Raw genomic sequence first — 17,668 nt, 5'->3', positions numbered from 1 at the left:
AAGATACTTTTCAAAATTTATTTTTGTAAGATTTTGTGTTCTAAATTTTTCTTTTTCCCTCCCTTATCTATCTCCCTTCCCTGATGCAGCAAACAATCTTTTTTTTTTTTTTTATAACTTTTTATTGACAAAACCCATACCAGGGTAATTTTTTACAACATTATCCCTTACACTTACTTCTGTTCCAATTTTTCCCCTCTCTCCCTCCACCCCCTCCCCCAGATGGCAAGCAGTCCTATACATGTTAAATATATCACAGCATATCCTAGATACTATATATGTGTGCATAACTGAACAGTTCTCTTGTTGCACAGGGAGAATTGGATTCAGAAGGTAGAAATAACCTAGGAATAAAGACAAAAATGCAAACATTTTACATTCATTTCCCAGTGTTCTTTCTTTTGGTGTAGCTGCTTCTGTCCATCATTGATCAACTGAAACTGAGTTAGATCTCTTTGTCAAAGAAATCCACTTCCATCAGAATACATCCTCATACAATATCGTTGTTGAGGTATATAATGATCTCCTGGTTCTGCTCATTTCACTTAGCATCAGTTCATGTAAGTCTCTCCAAGCCTCTCTGTATTCATCCTGCTGGTCATTTCTTACAGAACAATAATATTCCATAACATTCATATACCACAATTTACTCATTTTCCAGTTTCTAGCCACTACAAACAGGGCTGCCACAAACATTTTGGCACATACAGGTCCCTTTCCCTTCTTCAGTATCTCTTTGAGGATAAGCCCAATATTAGCACTGCAAGCAATCTTTTATATGTTAATCATGTACAATTCTTTTAAACATATTTTCATATTTGTCATGTTCTGCAAGAAAAAATCAGACCAAAAAGGGGGGAGGAGGGCGGAAAGGGGGAGAACATGAGAAAGAAAAACCAAAGAAGCAAACAGGTAAAAAAATACTGTGCTTTAATCCACATTCAATTTCCATAATTTTCTCTCTGGTTGTAGAGACGTCATTTTCCATCCCAAGTCTATTGGGATTGTCTTGAATCATCACATTGAGAAGAGTGCAAGTCCATCACAACTGATTATCATATAATCTTGTTGCTACTGTGTATAATGCTCTGGTTTGCTCACTTCCCTCAGCATTAGTTTATATAAATCTTTCTAGGCTTTTCTGAAATCAGCCTGCTGATTATTTCTTATAGAACAATAATATTCCATAATATACATATACTCTAATTTATTCAGCCAATCTACAACTGATGGGCATCTATCTACAATTTCCAGTTTCTTGCCACTACAAAAAAGCCTGCAGCAAACATCTTTGCACATGTGGTTCTTTTCCCTATTTTATGGTCTCTTTGGTATGCAAACCCAGTAATGATACTGCTAGATCAAAGATACTGCCCTTTGGGCACAGTTCCAACTTGTTCTCTATCATGGTTGGCTCATTTCACAATTCTACCACAACGCACTTGTGTCCTAGGTTTCCTACATCACCCCCAACATTTATCATTATCTTTTCCTCTTAACTTAGCCAATCTGAGATGTGTGAAATGGTACCTTGTAGTTGTCTTAATTTTCATTATCAATAATAATCAATAGTATTTAGAGCATTTTTTCATATAGTATAAACGGCTTTAATTTCTTCATCTGAAAATTGACTGTTCATATCCTTAGACTACTTATCAATTGGAGAATGATTTTTATAAGCAATTATTTTTGATTGTGAAATAGACTGTCCTTGAAATACTCCAGTATAGGAAAGGCAACTTCTATCTCAAAGATACAGTGTGTCGGGGACCAAGATAAGTTCCAAAGTATGGGTAAATTGACAAAAGAAGTAAGCTCCATATTAAAGCCTCAAACCAAAGAAACTATGTTAAAGAATCTGAAAATTTTTTGTAAATGATATTAGTAGAAAATGAAAATACGGAACTGTGAAGTTAATCTTGATTATCTAGTATGAACAGAGATGAAGGTCTCTAAATTGAGACATTGGCCATAAAGAAGGAATGTAATGCTCAAGGAACTGAACTAGAGGTAAACCAACATTGAGGGAGTGGCAAAAGTTGAAATTATAATGGTGCAACAGACTATGAAGAGGAATACTGGACTCAGCTTAACCAGTTATGAAAGCCAATTCTAAAATTTTAAAATGAGAGAATTTTACCCTTTAGAAATTGGCAACCAATATGAATCAGGGCAATATTGATTTGCTGGCTTATTTGTATCTGATAAATTATCAATAATGAAGATTAGACTTCTGGCCAAGATGGCGGAAAGGAGGCACACAGCTGAGTAAGCTCCGCGTTTTCTCTCAGAATTCATTTCATGACCCTTAATTCAAGCCTCTGAATTAATGCTTGACTGAAAAAAAAAAACCCACAAATAATTATCAAAAGAAGACATCCTTGAAATTAGCCAGGAAAGGTCTGTTTTTGCTCGAGGGCAGGGAACGGTTTTAGATCGGGCTCAGGCTGAGGGCAGGCAGTGGCAGAGAGCTCGGCAGGCAGCTCACAGCTGAGCAGACCCGAGGGGGGTGGGGTATGATCTCAGCTGCCTCTACAAGGAGAGCTTTGCTACAGTATTGGATACACTGCCCTGGCAGCAGAGAAGCTAAAAACACAGGGAATGAATACAACTCTGAACATCTAGGATCTCTCTGGACCTGGCCAACCTCCTGCCCTCCCAACAACACCTTAGCATGCTCTCAGAGTCTCAGAACACAGGCAAAGCACAGCCATCACTGTCCTGCTAGTGCCTTGCTGCTGTACCCCCTTCTTCCCCCCAGTCTGTAGAGGAAGCTCAGTAACACCACCCAGCCCCCCCCCCCTCACCCCCTAAAAAAAACAGAGTCCATTTAGGTTTTTTTTTTTTTTTTTTGCTAGTTTGTCTTCTTTGATTATTCTCTGACAAAATGAGCAAAATATTTAAAAGGACCTTAACCATTGATAATTTCTATACAGATAGAGAGCAGATTTTAAACCCTGAGGAGACTAAAAACAGACTGTCTCCAGGTGAATCCCCAAAGAAGGAGATCATCTGGTCCTCAGCACAGATAACTCTCATAGAAGAAATTTAAAAGTCTCTCACAAGAGAGCTAGAAGAAAAATGGGAAAAGGAGAGGGAGGCTTGGCAAGAAAGTCTGGAGAAGTCATCCCACTCATTTAAAGACAGAGTGGATAAAGAAATCAAATCCATGAAAAATAGAATTAATGAATTGGAAACAGAAAATAGCTCTCTAAAAAATAAAATTGGCGAAATGGAAAAAAATTCCATAGAACAAAACAACTCACTTAAAAACTCAATTGAACAATTAGAAAAAGATATAAAAAAAAGTGAGTGAAGAAAATACTTCATTGAAAATCAGAATCGAATAATGCAGATTAAACTTAGTAGAGTGTCCTGCTCATATTCTCCCCAACCTCCTTGCAGATGCTATTAGTAAACATTTACCAGTAAACTCCTGGCTACAAAAGATCTTCCAAAGTGAAAGAAGGTAATTAACTGTTAAAGTTTAGTAACTTTTGGTTGGAAAGTCCTCAGTTTTATACAGAGGAAAGAGTGATGGATTTGTTGTGAGAGGACCAATGTTCAAATACTTGCTCTGCTATTTATTACCTATATCAAAATTTATTACACTGTGATCACAGGCCAAGAGAATAGTCTGGATCTGGTGGAAAACAGATTTTATAAGATGAAAAAAATAGTGTATCTAGAGCAAAATGGGTACAACTGCCCTAGGTAGTAACCAGGACAATCCACTGGAGAGCAAAGAGAAAATATGAGAACTAAATACAGACCAACATTTTTCAGTAGGCCCCAAGATAAGTTCCAAATGGATATATGACTTAGATATTAAAAAAAAAAAAAAATTAGAGGAGCAAGGAAGAAATTGTCTTCTAGATCTATGGATAAGAGAACAGTCTGTGACCAAAGGACAGAGAGGATCACAGAAGACAAAATGGACAATTTTGCTTATATAATTTTGTTGTTTGTAATGTCCAGAATAGCTCCTTGGAGGGCCTCAGGGTCAGCCAGAGTCAGGATAAATCAAAGTCCTTGATTTTTAGGGGGAGAAGTGAAGGAGGCAGGCAAGCTGCTACTTGGCTTCCCAAAAAGGTTTCCTGAATTCTGGAGTCTGGAGTTGGGAATCTCCAGCCTCTCTCCTCCTCCTTCTCCTCCTCCTGCCACCAAGTGCCTCTCCCTTCTTTCTCCATGCCCCATCCAATCCTTGCCTGCAGATTATCTTACTACCAAACATTCAGCAAGCACCAATGGTGAGGAGAGGCATATTCCAAATATATGCTAATAGAGTCATTGTCTCACATTGAAAAAGTAGCTTTAAATGCTCTCTTGTCTGATTCAGAGTTTCAGCCCTCTACAGTTGTTGTCCAAACAAAACAAAGGCTCCTAAAATTAAAACAGAGACAGGTAACTGAGGAAAATCTCTGCAACTGGTTTCTTTTATAAGGATCTCATTTTCCAAGATATATAATGAAATGATTCAAAAGTATTATAGCCCTTTCCTAACTGATAAAAAGCTATGAATAAACAGCTGAAGAATAAATACTATATGAAAATACTCCAAATCATTAATAAAGAAAAACACATTAAAGCAACTCCTATGTTCCACCACACACCCATCAGATAGACAAAATTAACAAAAGGAAAAAGGCATGTTAGAAGAGTTTTAAGAAAATAGGCAGATTAAAGCACTGTTGGTGGTATTGTGATTCAGCTATTCTGGAAAGCAATTTGTAACAATGTTCACAAAGCTACAAACCATAGATAACCTCTGACCCAGCAATACCAATACTATGTCTAAACCTGAAAAAGATCAAAGAATGAGAAAAATAAAATAATGCTATATGTACAAAAATATTAACATCTTTTGATGATGGTCAAAAACTGGAAACTAAAGGGGGCACCCATCAGTTGTGGAATGAATGAAAAAAATTATATATACGAATGATGAAATAAGACTACCAAAAATGATAAAAATGAAAATTTCAGAGAAAACTTGAATAATCTATGTGAATTAATGCAAAGTGAGAGGAACCAAGAGAATAATTTACAAAGACAAATAACTTTGAAACACCTGAGAACTCAATGGCTAACTATGATTCTAGGATTGATGATAAAGTATGCTTTCTATTTCCTGAGATAAGGTGATAGAATCAGGTGTCAATGAAACATAATTTTTGGATATGGCCACTGTGGTAATTTGTTGTTAAAAGGATTTTTCTCCCCATAGGTAGATGGGAAGTAGAGAAAATAGACATGTTAACTGAAAAAAAAAACAATACAACTATTTGAAAATAAAACCTTTTTTATCATATTTGTAGCAGCTAACTGCCTTTACTGCTCTCCTTTTTCCAGCCAATAGATGGTCATCCATAGATATTTCAAATATTTGTTATGTCACATAGCCAGGGATTCACATACAACTCAATTCCTGAGGTGCCCAAGTTGCAAGAGTAACCAGCATTCCTGCTAACCCAGAGGCACGACTCTTCTAGTTTTAGTTTGGGTGAACTATCTTCACTTCCTTACGATTGCAAAGGTACATGCGCTATAGCCCCACAGAGCTAGGGTTGCATTAACGAGAGGGAGACCCTATTTTCTTGCACTGCCTCAATGGTGATCATTCCAAGATGGGCAAGGGTAAAAAGGATTTTGCACAGACCCAGGTAGTTAAGCTGGCCTGGGAAGAGAAAATACTTTCTAAGTATTAATGCTTTGCTGATATTCTGTAGCTTTAATAAATAAAACAAATATTTGAAAGTATTGTTTACTTAATCTTTTCTCACCTTTGTAATATTTCTATTTCATGTACATTTATAATGTCCATAACGTGCACATGTATATCTATCTCTATAGAGCTCTCTATATCTAAGGATATAATTTATAAAAATATACATATTAGGATATGGTAAAAAAAAAATTTTACTGAAGGGACAATCAAAAAAGATAAAAGACCACTGATCTAAGACATTTAAAAATTAATGAACTTTTGGAGCTTTTGTGCAGATTTCTTGTCTATGAAATGGAATGAGCAACATTCTACTTGTTGTGAATGATATGACCTTTGCGGTCAGCAGCCAGATGGCATCTATAGTGGCCAAAATATTATGGGGGAAGCATTCTTGGCATAAAGCTTTAAAGCCAGGATTTATTCAGATTAAGGCTGAAATTTTATGAGCAAGTTACTAACGGGGACATTTGGTCTTGAAAAACTTAAGAAATATGGAACTATGATATAACTTTGTCAAGTCACTGAAGTCTTTATCTGAGTCACCAAAGCCCAAGAAATAAGCCTGAGGCCAATTAGGATGGTGCATTTTTGTTATGTACCTGTAAGGCCACTGGCAATGATTTTACAACTTTATATATGCTATATTTGGAAAAGCAGCACAGGGAACGATTACTCTGCATTTTGGAGTTTCAGATGATGGGAAAGATCTTGAGACCTATGACCAATTTATATTCTATTAAGAAATCTGTTGACAGAATCATGACTTCATGGCTTCAGCCCAAAAGAGTACAGAAAGCAGGAACAGTAACAATATAATCCTTAAGTTTCCTCTCCAGAATTCCAACTGGGAAAAATTCTTCTCTGAAATCTTGATATCTCTGGAAAAAACAAAATTAGGGAAAAGTAGGGAGAGTCACTCCACAACAAGATTAAAAAAAAAAAAAAAAGCTCTAAAAAATGTTAAGAACCCTCACATTGCTACCACTTGTTGCTCTCAGGGAACTAACAGTTGAATTTTGCAAAAAACAAGAGGGCAGGAGTATGAGAAAATTAAGGAACTGTGATCTATGTACCTTTGTACCAATCAACAAGCATTTATAAAATGACTACTACAAGCAGGCTGAGGAAACAAAGGATCCTTATGTGCTAAATTACAAAGATAAAAAATTAAATCATGCCTGCTCTCAAGTAGCTTACAATTGATTGAAGAAAAAAAGCAATATGTACATATAGAAACTTATACAAAATAAATACAAAGTAGTATGGGGGAGGCAATAACTGTTACAAAGACATGGTTCATGAAGATAGTATTTATGAAAGAAAGTGAACTTTTTTTGAAGAAAGGCTTCTGCATTCTAGGAATGGTAGCTATCTAATGCAAAGCTTTGGAGATGACAATGCCATATGGAAAGAACAAAGAGGTGACTAATCAGAATATAATCAGAGGAGTAATGTACAATGGATAGAAAAACAGATTGGGTTCAGATTCTGAAGAGCCTTAAAAGGCCAAAAAAAAAAAAAAAAAGGGAATTAATGATATAACCTAGAGGCAATAAGGAGTTTATTTAAAGTTATTTAGGAAGGAGTGACATGACCAAATCTGTGCTTAAGGAAAATTAAAATAAAACTGAAAAAAATTGTAACACTTGAAGGATGGTGGTATCCTTGACAACCAGATGAAAGTATGGAAGACAGGAGAATGTTGGGGAAAAGACAATGAGTTGTTTTGCATATGTTGTGTTTGAGATATCTTGAAGGTATCTATTTAGAAATGTGCTATAGATAACTGATGATTTGGGACAAAAGGTAAGGAGAGACACAGCTGGATATATAGATCTGTCAGTTATCTGCATAAAAATTATGAGAATGGATTACATCACAAAATAGAGAAAGAGATGAAGATTCAAAATAGAATCCTGAATTAGAGGACATGATATGGATGACAAGCTATAAAAAAACACTGAAAAGAAATGACAAAACAAGTTGGAGAACCACAAAGGCACCATTAGTCAATATACACTAGGATCATTAGATCCAAATTGAAACATACTAATTAAGATCCAAATCAGGCAAAATACTGTCAGGGTTAACTTATTTAAAGCAAGCCATTTGCACAGATGGGGAGAGAGAATGAATTTAAAGGCTATTCTGATTTTTGAATGCTGCTCCATCACTAGTAATATCAAAGAGACAAATACTACCTATGAAAACTAATATCTCAAAGAAAAGAGATAATTCTAATCACTTTAAGTCATCCAAAGGTCCCTAAATAGTGTGGTAGATTATGTGCCTGATAACATTTGTGTCTCCATAGCAGAATACTTAACAATGAGGTAACAAGGAGGAGCACAGATGTGAAGATGGGAAAAAGGCAATGTAGCAATGATCATCACTGTGAAGGGAGTAAAATCTGACTTCTGCCCTGTCTGGGGAAATACAGTTCCATAACTTACCTAGTTCAAGTCCCTAAGAGAGTGTTGGCACTATGGCGATAAGAAAGATGGGGGTCTTAACTCTAAGGATATGTATGTGATTTTTTTCAGGATCCTTTACTAAGTAAATGAAGCTGATCTATATTTTAAGTCTGAGTGCTTATAAAGGAAGTATCTTTAGTGGAGTTCATATATTCATATGTGCCTGAAATTTTTATGCCAGGAGGAAACTTCTGACAAAGAGGCTGTTTTAACAAAAAAAAATTTGGGGTGGGGTGAGGTGAAAGGGAGACTTATCCAGACTTGATTTCCTTGATACAAGGAGCATCTCTGAGGAACCTGTCCTATTTTATCAAAATCTCCCCTACTCAGTTATGCAGCTGCCTGGGAATTTAAGTGACTTGCCAAGAGTTACAGACAGTATATGTCAGAAGAAGGAATTTAAATCTGTTTTCCCGACTCCAAGCCTAATGTTCAATCCCCATATATACCCGGTTACCTATTTTATAGATTCAAATGAGATGAGCCTTAAATTCAGAATAAAGATTTCAAATGGTTTTTGTTCCTCAAATAATTCAACGTTTTCAGATTTTTTTCCTTTTTACAAATTACAAAGTCCATACCTTGAACTCAGTCAAATCTAGATTTTTTTATTCATATTACACTAAGGATATTCCTTTGAAAAATCCTAGTGTTTCAATATAACAAAAATGACAAATCTTGAAGAAAACAGTGACTCTATCAGCATTCAGTGGAAGCTATAGCAAGGCCGCAGCAGGGTTTTTTTTTGTTGTTGTTTTATTTTGAGTGTTAGGTAGGAGGGACAGAATTGTCAGATTTCCAGCGCAAAGCCTCCCCCAGCCCCGCGCGGTCACGTGCCAAAGGACCCTAGATTTGCTGTCGCAGGGATATAACTTTCGCTTGAGTTATGGGGGCCAGGAACTGACAAAGAAGCCTAAAGTCGCAGGGACAACAGTGTGCTCCACTTACTTTTTTTTTCCTAGAAGGGCGGTGCAAACAGCTCTTTTCTATCCTTCCCCACCACAGCAGATCTTTTCCGAAAAGAACTACAGTTCGGTCTGCGCGTGCGCATGCAGCAGAAGAGACGCCCAGGTCCGTAGGCTTTGTGCGGAGATGATGTAACCAAGCTGAAAGAAGGTCACGTGAACAAACAGCGCTGGGAGGGTTGAGGCTGACTGCAGAGCTAGGAGAATAACGGAGGTGCAGAGCCTGTCTGATGCTCAGTTTTAGGTGGGGATAGTGACGCTATCAAACCTTTGTCTGCAGCACGGCAGACAGGCTACAGGCTTGGAAAAGAATTTCCAAGTGAAAAAACGAGTGAGAAAGAGGGATCTCGTTATTTCTTGCATCTATCCTGGAAGCAGTGCCTCCAGGGGGACTCGCCCTTCTCTGCCGCAGTCTGTGGGTAAGTGTGGGGGGAGGGGTGGACCCAAGGATGGAGGCTTCCTCGCACTGCGGGGGTTGGGAAACTGCTCTTGAAAGCCTGTTAAATATTCTATGTGAACGCCTCCGAAACTGACATGTTATTTACAAAACCTGGGCCTTTTCTTTAGTTGATTTTCTAAGTGGGGAGAGGAGGGGAAGATTTAATGTAGGTTAAATCTTATTGTTTTGTGTCTGTTATGTTTTTTCCCGCCCACTAACGGTTCCGGGGAAGAGATTGCCCCTTTCTCGTGCCCCGACCCCCGTCCTATCCTTTGTTTTTAGGGCCTTTGCTCTCAGTACTATTTTCGACCACTTAACTCTTAGCTTCCAGGCTATAAGCCTCCTTTCCACAGACTTCTCGTTTAGATCTGATGCTCTATCTCATTTTGTTGACAAGCCTCTTGAAATATCACCACCTCCATTTCCTCCCTTTCCCCAAAATCCGTAGTGCTCTCTCTCCTCCGCTTAAACTACCCAGGACAGCAAAACCATGTTTGAGGATAAAGGGCGACCCCATTCACTATATTATGACCAAATTCTGGCCCTCCCAATTCTCAAGCCCCAACTTTTTTTTTCCAATTTTTTTCCTTTTGAAAAAATTAAATCTTTATATATATATGTGTGTGTGTGTGTATACATATATATATATAGAGAGAGAGAGAGAGAGAGAGTTTTCAGCATTCACCCTTGCAAAACCTTATGTTCCAATTTTCCTCCTCCCACCCTTTCCCCACCTCCTCCCCTTCACCCATCTTTCCCTAGACAGCAAGTAATCCAATGTGCAATTCTTCTTCTTCGTATTTCCACAATTATGCTTCACAAGAAAAATAAGGTCAAAAGGGGAAAAAAATGAGAAAGAAAACAAAAAGCAAGCAAAAAAAATGAAAATAGGGCTTCTCGGGATGTAGATAAATAAGCCTGAACTTTTACTGATGTATGAGTCCGCACTATCCTGGCCTTGCTGCCTCTTCAATTCTGAGCATTTCCATAGGCTTTTTACCCTTAAATCTGTTTTCTCCTTTTTCAAGAAACCAATGTTTTCAATTTTGCATGTTTTATTTTGGTAAAAAATCTCTAGTCCTGACCATTGGTTGGCAGTCCTTTATTTCAGTTATGTACAAGATTATTGCTTTGACTAGCCTTCATTTATTTTAATAGAATGTCTCCTTAGAACTAGTACTACCTAATTTTTGCCCATAGTTCTATTAATAGTACTATTATCCTATGCAAAAATACCTGTGGGCAGTGGTTTTTTGAAAGTTAACAGCAGGGATTTATATTTTTTTCAAGCAAAGTCATCTATGGATCTGGTGATTTTCTCTAGAATTCTAGAGTATAATTTATCTGACTGCACACTTGCTAATCTTTTTGCATTGCTTAAATGTGAATGGCATAAAAATTGCAGACTGATTGCTTATTATTTTCTCTCTACTGCTGATCAAAACTACAATCACCAGGTTTACTAGTTATTTCAAATTTAATGCAATCATTAATGAAAAAGATACTTAATCTTTTTTGTGACCCTATTCTCTTAGAAAATTAATTTATTTTTCACATTTCCAAAAGAGTGAAACTGTGTAGCAATTGGAATTCCCATATTGGGATACAAAAAAAATAGTTAAATACCAAGAACATGGTTACATTCAGATATAGCTGTTTTTCACTGTATGGTGTTTCACACTTTTTCAATTCAGACATGCAGGCTCAACATTGTTGTTACATGCTAAAGTTAGCTTTTGCTCCTACAGAACAAAACCTAGATTATAGAATACACCAGAAAGTAGCTTCATTTTTCTTCATGGGGGTAATAAGTGAAGGGTTTAAGGATTTGGGAGTCAAAGTTATATCCCCTATCCTTGACAAAAGTAACTACACACTTTTAGAAGGGATTGCAGGTTCATTAATGCTTGTACCTATTCTCATGAATATCATCAATAAATGAGCTTGTCCAACAAAAAAGTTGTTTACATAGCTTAATTTTTACTGCCATTGCTTAGATTTGTTAGCAAAATAGAAGAATGTGTTATAAATTATATTTCAATCATCTTAATGTTTTACAAGAAACTAAATTTGTATCAGGTTAGTAGTGTTCCAGACTAACATAGGTATTTTCTTTGTTTTTCCTTAAGCATTAGGCCAAAGTAAATAATTTAACTTGTTTTTACTTTTCATTATAAAATCAGAATATCTTAATGTAGTCACTTTATGCCCTTTAGAATGCTACAAGGATAAATGGAGAGAAGTAGACTTTTTGAGATGTTAAGTGCAGTGTACTTAATTAAGTTACTGGAAATCATCTGGATCAGGAAGTTTCAATAAATATTTGTAAATGTTTCTGCCATACCATTTGTTTTCATTGTTATTGATACATGGTGCTTAAGTGACTTTTAAGTAATTGTTTTCCATTCTAAATATGTTTACTAGTGTGATCTGAATTAACATTCAGAAAGAGTTAAGCATTTTATTAATACGAGATTCTTAACATTTCTTCCCATCAAACCTCTGTGCCTCATTCTCTTTGGGAAAATTTTGTTAGGTAACTATTAAGTGCATAAGGTACTTATTAGGTAACTTATGTGTACATGGCATATTGTAATAAATGCTGGATTTGTAGCCAGAAGATCTGGGTTTAGAATATTTGACATTTGATTTTAATCTTGGCACATTAAGTTCTTAACTTCTCTGGTTCTCAATTTCCTCATCTTTAAAATAAGGGAGCTGGATTAAGTTATTTTTGACATTCCAGATCTAAATCTTATTAGACTTAATTTCAAATTCTTGACACAACTTTGCAGTTATCTAGCATATATACTTTTCTACCTGCAACTCACAGAATCAGTGTTGCCAAGGGCCCTTAGAAACTAGCTAGGCCAATCTGTCACTTCAGGCAGAGTACTATATATCAGCTTCTGAAACTTAAGATATCCTAACATAAAAGATTTCATTCTAACTTAAAGCTTTCAACCTAGGGAAGACATGATAGCAGTTGATTTATTTTCTAGGCCCTTTGTACCTATAAATAATGAGGGGAAAGGTCTAGGTAATCTTTAAGATTCTTTCCAGCTCTAAAAATCTTTGATTACAAATATCATTTCTAGCATATTTTCTGAACAAGAAAACAGAATAGGAAAGTTTACCATCTCATTTTCTCATGGACCAGATTTTCTAAATGTGACTTCATTATTCTGTTTACAGTGTATTGAATGAAGTGTCAAGATAGTGGAGTAAAGGCAGAGACTCGCCTGAGCTTTCCTCTACATTCCTTCAAATACTTTAAAATAATTACCATAAACAAATTCTACAGCAGCAGTACAAAAAGACAGTGAAACAATTTTCCAGCCTATGACAACTTAGGAAGTTTGCAGGAAAAGTGAAAAAGGAGTACAGGCTGTGTGCCAGAGCAAAACCGGCTCCAGCAAACCAGGAGCAGGCCTTGAAGCAACTGGATCAGTGACACCAGTGGAGGTTTCCAGACTTCTCAGCCCGTAGACAGTAAAAGGACTGGAAGGAGACTTATAGGAGACTTTGCTGATACTAGGGACAGGTCTCTGTTGCACTACTTTTTTTGGATCTAGGTTGCAATCTAGCTCTTAAATCCCAGTGTGAGGAGTAGTGGAGTTGGGACACTAATCAGTTTCAGGGTTGAAAAGCGTTCTTGTGGTTGCTTACAAACCGGTGCACAGTATAGGAAAATAGTAAACACACCTCTCCCTAGATCATTTCACCTTGGAAGAGCCAAAAATTCAGATCCCCTGAATTATCTCTGAAAACAACTGCACAAAAACACTGAAGCTTGGAACAGTGACTCTCCCACTTGGAAAGCAGAACTCCACTTAAGTATAGAATTAAGTTAAAAAAAAAAAAATGAGCAAACAACAGAAGAAAAATCTGACCGCAGAAAGTTATCACGGCGACAAGGAAGATCAAAACACACATTTGGAAGAAGACAACAAAGTGAAAATTCCTGCATCCAAAGCCTCAAAGAAAAATGTGACTTGGTCTCAGGCCATGGAAGAGCTCAGAAAGGATTTTAAAAATCAAGTAAGAGAGGTTGAGGAAAAATTGGGAAGAGAAATGAGAGTGATGCAAGAAAATCATGAAAAGAGAGTCAACAACTTGGTAAGGGAGACACAAAAAAATACTGAAGAAAATAACACCTTAAAAACCAGAATAGGTCAAATGGTAAAAGAAGCACAAAAATCCATTGAAGAAAAGAATGCCTTGGAAAGCAGAATTGGCCAAATGGAAAAGGATATTCAAAAATTTGCTGAAGAGAAGAACTCCTTAAAAAGTAGAATTGGTCAAATGGAAAAGGAGGTGCAAAAGCTCACTGAAGAAAATAATTCCTTAAAAGTTAGAATTGGGCAAGTGGAAGCTAATGACTTCATGAGACATCAAGAAATAATCAAACAAAATCAAAAGAATGAAAAAAATAGGAGAAAATGTGAAATATCTCATTGGAGAAACAACTGACCTGGATCTATATCCAGGAGAAAAAAATTTAAGAATTACTGCACTACCTGAAAGTCAGGCTAGGAAAAAAAGAAAAAAAAAAAAAAAAAAAAAAGGAAAAAAGGAAAAAAAAAAAAAAAAAGAAAAGAAGAAAAAAAAGACCACATCATTTTAAAACAAATTATCAAGAACAACTGCCCTGATATTCTAGAACTAGAGAGTAAAATAGAAATTGAAAGAATATACCTATCGGCTCCTAAAAGAGATCCCAAAATAAATACTCCAAGGATTATTATAGCCAAATTCCACATCAAGGAGAAAATGCTCCAAGCAGCCAAAAACAAAACAAAACAAAAACTAACAAAAAAATTCAGATATTCTGAAGCCAGTCAGGATAACACAAAATTTAATAATTTCTACATTAAAGGATAAGAGCACTTAGAATATGATAAAGGGCAAAAACATTAAGATTACAACCAAGAATCCCTACTCAGAAAAAATTATGGACATTTAGTGAAACTGAGTACTTTGAAGCATTCCCGATGAAAATTGCTGATTAAAAAATTTGACTTTCAAATACAAGATGAAAAAAAAAGCATAAAAAGGTATACAGAAAAAAAAATAGGGGATTCAATAAGATTAAACTGTATATATTCTTACATGGGAAAATCATATTTATAATTCATAAAATTTCATTATGAGGGCAGTTAGAAGGAATATATATCGAAAGTAGAGGTGTGAGTTAAATGTGATGGTATAATCTCAAAAAAACAAAAAAAAAAAAAAAAAAAACCCTACATTAAGGAATTAAAAAAAAGAATGCACTGGGAGAAGGAAAAATGCAGTAGTAGAATGGGCTAAATTTTCTCAAAGAGGCCTGAAAGAGATTTTGCAGTAGAAAGGAAAAAGATTGTAAGTAGGGAAGGGGGGCCACATGAACCTTACTCTTAGTGGAACTGGCTCAAAGAGGAAATAACATACATACTTAGTTGGATGTATAAATTTATCTTATTATATAGGAAAGTAGGAAGGGAAGGGATCAGAGAAATGGGGTGGGGGTGGGGGGAGGGCAGTTTGAGGGAGGTAAAAGTCCAAAGTAAAACACAAGAATGGACAGAGGGAAATGGAGAGAGTAGGCTAAACTGGGAAAATAGGATGGAGGGAAATTCATAGTTGATAATCATTCTCTGAAAAAAAAAATTTTTTTTTTATATTAAGTTCCTCTGATTAGGACTTCTCAAACAGAAAACTGAATCAAATTTATAGAAGATGTATTCATCAACTGATAAATGGTTAAAGGATGTGAAGAAGCCAGTTTTTCAGATAAAATAAAACTCTGCTTCCATGAAAAAAATGCTGAAACACTATTGGTGAGATAAATTCAATTTAAAACTGAGTTATTACCCCACACCTCTCAGATTGACAAATGTAGAAAAGGAAAATGACAAATGTTGGAGGCATTGTTGGAAAATTAAAACATTAAAAGTACAAACTAAAGTCTTACACTGAATTAACCATTCTGGAAAGCAATTTGGAAATATAGCCTTTTGGCTATAATGCATATCCTTTGACCAAGCAAATATCACTATTTAGTCTAATATACACAGTAACAGCAGTATTATATGATTAACTACTATGAATAACAGCTATTTTCAGTAATTCAGTGATTCAAGAAAATTGTGTAGGACTTATGATAAAAAGTGTTATCCATCTTTAGAGAAAGAACTGGTAACTCCTGACTTTAGATAAGATACTTATTGTTTTTCTTTTTTTTCACAGAATGACAATGTGAAAATGTGTTTTGCATGACTACATGTGTATAATCTATGTCAATTTGCTTGCTTCTAGTGATGGGGAATGGGTGGGGAAGACAACATCAAAATTGAAAAAAAAAGTTAAAATTGTTGCATGTAACTGGAAAAAAAATAAAATAATAAATAGTTTAAAAAATGTGTTGTGAATGACATAATAGATAAATCCACATCCAAAATTAATTTGCAAACAATGTAGGTAACAATACAAATCATTTCAGAGCACATTACTGAACATTTTGAATGATATAAAAGAACTATTATGTTCTTCCATAAAATGTCTTACAAGTTGGATAGTTGAAAAAACCTTTAATAAGGACCATGGCACTTTACTTTTAAATAACTTTAAATGACTTCAAGTTACCTTGCTGCTGCTATTCTCTGTTGGTACAGATGAAGGACACAGACACCTAAAACTGTCTTGACTATAGTTTATCAACAGATATCCAATTCATTATTAAGCTATCATTTCAATTTTTGTAATTGCTATTTCCAGAAATGAAATGCTTGTGAAAAACTAATTGATGGATGAATCACACTTTTCAATCAACAAATTTTTTTAATAATCAGCTCATTTGTGGGTTCTAATTGAGGCACTTCTACTTAACTCAATGATTTCAGGCAAATCGTGTCACCTTTCTGAGCCTTGGCTTCCCTCAAGTATAAAATTAGGACATCTTTAAAGTTCTTCTCTGACTTTAAAATTTTGTGGTCTTTTTTTTAAAATAGGCATTGTGTGGTTATACTAATAGAACTTAAAATGTCATTAAACATTTCTGTCCATTATCATTAAATCCTCGAAATTCCACAAGAAAAATGTGAGTTCAGTTTTTACATGGGGTCACCCATGGATACAAAGCTTTTTTAAAGAAAATAATACCTGCATTTAAATATTGGTCCATATTAACAGTGAGAAAGGATCAGTATAATGTCTACATTCAACTGATAATATAATTAATACAGAAATTTAAAAACTTCATCTGTGGTCACACAGCTAAGTTTAACCAGAACCCTAATTCCAGGCCTTTATCTCCTCTACTATATACCATTTCCTGACAAGTGATTAGTTTCCACGAATGTCACCAGTAAGACTCTTATGTCCCAGAAAAGATAAAAAAAAAGTTATTCAAGTTCATAGAGCATCACCCACAACAATTCTGTAAGCTAGATAAACACAAATGTTTTTTTCATTTCACAAGAAACACTAGATAAAAATGAATGACTTCCATGTATCAACATCAATCAAATCCCACAAGTCAAAGCACTCTAGTGAAAACAGTGATGGAGAAACAAAGGGGAAGGAAGTAAATGGTTTACAATTAACACTGGCTAAGGTTTTGAAACCAGCTATTCCATGAATGGTTCTGTGAATGCTGATGTGGAGTACCTTTAGAATGTGGGGGGGTGGGGGGTGGGGAAGAGGAGAAGGGGAGGAAAGAAACAAAGAAGATAGCCCAGTTGTTTGGTGTGGAAGAAAATCACAGTAGCACACTGATATTTTGTTAGATTATTGTGGACATATTACAACTATCAATTTATTTTTTTGAAACCAGGCCCTAGAGTTAGATGATGTACATAAAGTTCACTATGTATACACACACAGAAAAAATGACTTAAGTAATCACAGGGATAATAAACAGATTAGAGTGATTAAACGAGGATTATTAAGAATTGATAGAACAGGTCAATAAAAGATTGGGAAAGGGAGAAATTTTATCCTGTGTCATTTGAAAAGGAAACAGACAGTTGTCTTTTGAGCTCCTACTAATATGTCAGTACTTATCCTAGCACTTATTGTA

At 35.6% G+C, this 17,668-nt stretch overlaps 1 protein-coding gene and 1 long non-coding RNA gene across 3 annotated transcripts in view; one reads left to right on the top strand and one right to left on the bottom strand.

Moving 5' to 3' along the window:
* OSGEPL1 (O-sialoglycoprotein endopeptidase like 1) overlaps positions 1-9,199 on the bottom strand; it is a 39,857-nt gene extending 30,658 nt beyond the window's left edge. For both annotated transcript variants that reach the window (XM_051986027.1, XM_051986026.1), the window contains exon 1: positions 9,151-9,199. The gene's annotated coding sequence lies outside the window, so the exon portion shown is untranslated. The remainder of the gene's footprint in view (positions 1-9,150) is intronic.
* A 167-nt stretch (positions 9,200-9,366) lies between these two features.
* On the top strand, positions 9,367-16,008 carry LOC127554474 (uncharacterized). The gene is made up of 2 exons (XR_007951995.1): positions 9,367-9,586; positions 12,802-16,008. It is a non-coding gene; the product is annotated as an uncharacterized LOC127554474 (long non-coding RNA).
* Positions 16,009-17,668: the final 1,660 nt, after the last annotated feature.

This window comes from Antechinus flavipes, chromosome 3 (genome assembly GCF_016432865.1).
Source record: "Antechinus flavipes isolate AdamAnt ecotype Samford, QLD, Australia chromosome 3, AdamAnt_v2, whole genome shotgun sequence".
In the NCBI taxonomy this organism is placed as follows: Eukaryota; Metazoa; Chordata; class Mammalia; order Dasyuromorphia; family Dasyuridae; genus Antechinus; species Antechinus flavipes.
The sequence above is the reverse complement of the archived record's forward strand: the minus strand, read 5'-3'. Positions and strand labels throughout refer to the sequence as shown.